We start from the raw sequence: 3,687 nt of genomic DNA, 5'->3' as shown, positions 1-3,687 counted from the left end.
ATTTTGTCAATACTAAACAATGGTGAAGAGATGGTGATGTATTTTTCAAAAACAGTTTTGGAGGGAAAAAACGAAAGGCGTAAGATTTTATTTTAAAGACGAACGATATCTAATTTTTCTTTAAAAAATACCCCCTTTACCTGATTGGTGGTTGCACCAAGTCAGAGCGGTACCTGCTCTGATACCACTTGTTGGATCGTAGACGTTCGATAGAGGGGGGGTGAATATCGAATAAAATTCGTTCGAGTATAAACACAGCGGAAATAGATAAACAATGCTAACACAAACCAATTTTACTTAGTTCAGAGCCTGTATCGACTCCTACTCCAAGGCCCGCGGTTGTTGACCGCTTTCGGTGGATAATCACTAGCAATTCGAAATTTATTACAAACTAAGTACAGAAAAAACTAATGAAAATGACAACAATACCGACAAAGGAATGAATTGAAAAGAAAACGTGTGTTGTCGGAGCTTCGTTAGCGTCGCATGAGTGCAGAGCAGCAGAGCAAGTAGTAGAAGATCTCTTTTTTCAGTTGTATTTGAAGCTCCCCTCTGACCCTCCTTTTATAGGATTCTCGGGGCGCCTGGATCCCTTCCGGGCGCCCTGGTGTGACGTAACCCGCCCAACCAACGAGCTCCACGTGTCGACGCACGCCAGGGATAGAAATTGCCTCCCGGGCGCCCAGACCACTTTTTCTCCAGAAACTCCTTTATCTGCAAGAAAGAGTTAGTCTGAGGCAAACAATATGTATATCCTGCAAAATAAGATGTTAGCACAATTTATACTTTAATCAAAGAAGATTATGACTTAGATTTCGTCTTTCCGAGACCGAAATCTAGTCACGATCTTGACTTAGATATCCGAAATGTATCTAAGCCGGATCGACGCCTAATGTTCCCTTCCCGGGACGCGTCCTCACAATCACTCCCTTCCAGTGACTTACCTTTACTCACCTGCCAGACGTCCGGTCACCCCTTCGACCCATCTGGACTTCTCGCCAGCTATCCGGTCAGCCCGTCGACCTAGCTGGACTTCTCGTCAAGCGTCCGGTTAGGCCGTCGACCCGCTTGGACTTCTCGCCAGCTATCCGGTCAGCCCGTCGACCTAGCTGGACTTCTCGCCAAGCGTCTGGTCTGCCCGTCGATCCGCTTAGACTTCGTGCCAGACATCCGGTCCGCCCGTCGACCTGTCTGGACTTAGCCTGCACACTCGGTCAGAGTGTTAGATCATGACAAACCTAACTTAACCTGATTTGTCATTCATCAAAACCTGAGTTAAGTCGTTAGTGCTAACCGCACCAACAGAGCTATCTCCAATGGTTGCAAACAAGAGTATCTCCACTGGTTTCGGGCCAAAATATCTCAAAGGCTCTGCGCCCGCTCAGCTCATGACTTTTGCTTCTGTGCGGCTTCGATTCCCGAGCTACACCTCCGTTTAGCCCATGGGTGATGCGCTCGCTCGGATAACAACTTTTTCTTGCGTGCGCTTCCGATTCATGGGCTATACTCTCGTTTAGTTCACAGGCGATGCACCCGCTCGGCTCACAACTCCTGTTTCCGTGCGCATGTGATTCTGCAGGCTATGCTCTCGCTCTGTTTTTGAGCTCCACTTCCGCCCGGCATTGCTTCATCGCTCGTTCGGTATTCACCCGGGCGCTCACTTGTCATTTAGCCGATAGCTTGTCTGGCAATCGCTCGGCACTATTTTTCATCGCTCGGTCGACACTTTGGTAGCCGCCTGATCCTACGCCCGATCGTCCACTTAGCAACGCGCTTGTTTTGCTCGACATCTTGGTGGTCATCAGGTCGGCATTTTATGGTCACCTGGTTGACATTTCCAGGTCGCCCGATCTCATTTTACGGCAATCTGATCGACATTTTATGGTCGCCTAGTCGACATTCTCTGGGCCGCTCGTTTAAGTACTCTCATAGTCGTCCGACCGGTATCGCTCAGCCGTCCGTTCGGCCACACTTAAATTACTTGGTCGAACGCTCGACATTCTCGCGATGGTCTAGTTAGCATCTTACGGTTGACTGGCCAACACTTTCTTGGTCGCGCGCTCGGCATCGTCCGCCCGGCATCTATCCACCCGATCGACATCATTCCGATCGTCCGGTCGGTATCTTCACGCTCACACGCTCGGCATCGCTCGTCCGCTCGGTCTACTCAACATCCCGCGTGTCGCTCGATCTACTATCATTTTACTTGTTGCTCACTTGGCGTTTTGCCGCTCGCCCAGCATGTATCTAGTTATCGACTTGGTTTTCTTGGCACCATTACCATCTCATGCGACACTATTATTATAGCGACCGCTCGTGAAGCATTATATGAGGGGTTCAACGATTTGACTTCGATATTGAGAGTGGTTCAGCCTCTGCGATAGACTGCCTAGTCAGTCGGACTCACGCCTCCTTCTACTAGACTTGAAGGGGAAGCTTATGATACGGTGAAGAGATAAGAGGGAAGGGCATTCTGGACGTTTGACATCTTAAGGGTTTTTGAGTTTATAAGTGCACTGTTCACCAGCAAAGGAAGGGGGCTTGGTGCTGGGTTTTTCCACCGCCGCTGAGCACGAGGGGAAAGGGGGAGTGGGTCTTCTCTGCCGCTAGCAGGGGAGAAAGGAGATGAGGTTTTTAGGGCTCAGCCATCGCCTCTTCTCGCCCTCACGCCAGCCGCCGCCAACAAGAAGAGAGGGTTGTGCTTCACCGCCAGCCGCCACTCCTCTCCCTCTCCTCCTCGCGACGCCACCACCGAACCGACACCGCCTCCTCCCTTCTTCTTCGACCCTGATGCCTCTCGCCGCTTCCGCCAGCGCCTCACGTCGCCACTGTTGCCGCCAGCGGCTGCGGGCGCCGTTGCTGACGCCTCCCGCAACCGCAACTCCACCTCTGCCGCCGCCAAGTCCAGCGGTCACCGCTGTCGTGTCCAGCGACCTCCACCACCTCCATGTCCAGCGGCCACCACCGGTGCATCTAGCGGTCTCTGCCGCCGCCGAGTTCAGCGACAGCCATCGGCCGCTGCCATCGTCGCCGTCGACACTCTTATTGCCTGATCCGACCATCCAGCGCCGCTGCCACGTTCGTGGCACCTGTTCAACCCTCAACCCACGATTTCATACACTTCGGACGCCGATTCGATATTCGGTCTATGTCGGCGTACGGTTTCGGCGAGGATCTGGCTTTCGAGCCACCGCTAATCCGGCTTCCGGGCTACTGCTATTGCGCTCTACCTTTGTGATCCGCATTCTGCCTTGTGTGTTGTGTTTCGGCCACCAAGCCGATGTCTTTCGTATCTTTATTATGATTGTGAGTTACTTGTATCATCCGACCTGCGAGCCACTATCATATCCGGCATGCGTGCCGTGTGCCGGCCTATGAGCCGTTATCATATCCGGCCTGCTCGCTGTCTTTTTGGATCCTTGCTGCATCAGCTTTCGTGTCACCACCCTCAGATCCGGCTCCTCAGCTAACTCACATCCATCTATCCGTCAGGGCCGCGACAACTTGATCAGTAGCGTGACCAGCTCACTGATCCATCCAAGGGCGCCCCCCGGGGTCAGGGTACGTCACTGTACTCGCCTTGTATTTATTCAGTTATTCTACCATTATTCGACTGCTTATATATTCATGAGACCCGTCTCGAGCTCCGGGGTACCAGAGACCGGGGCAACCCGGTCGTTGGCTGTA

The sequence above is a fragment of the Zingiber officinale genome, chromosome 2B (assembly GCF_018446385.1).
Source record: "Zingiber officinale cultivar Zhangliang chromosome 2B, Zo_v1.1, whole genome shotgun sequence".
Classification (NCBI taxonomy): Eukaryota; Viridiplantae; Streptophyta; class Magnoliopsida; order Zingiberales; family Zingiberaceae; genus Zingiber; species Zingiber officinale.
This window is presented reverse-complemented; position numbering follows the sequence as displayed.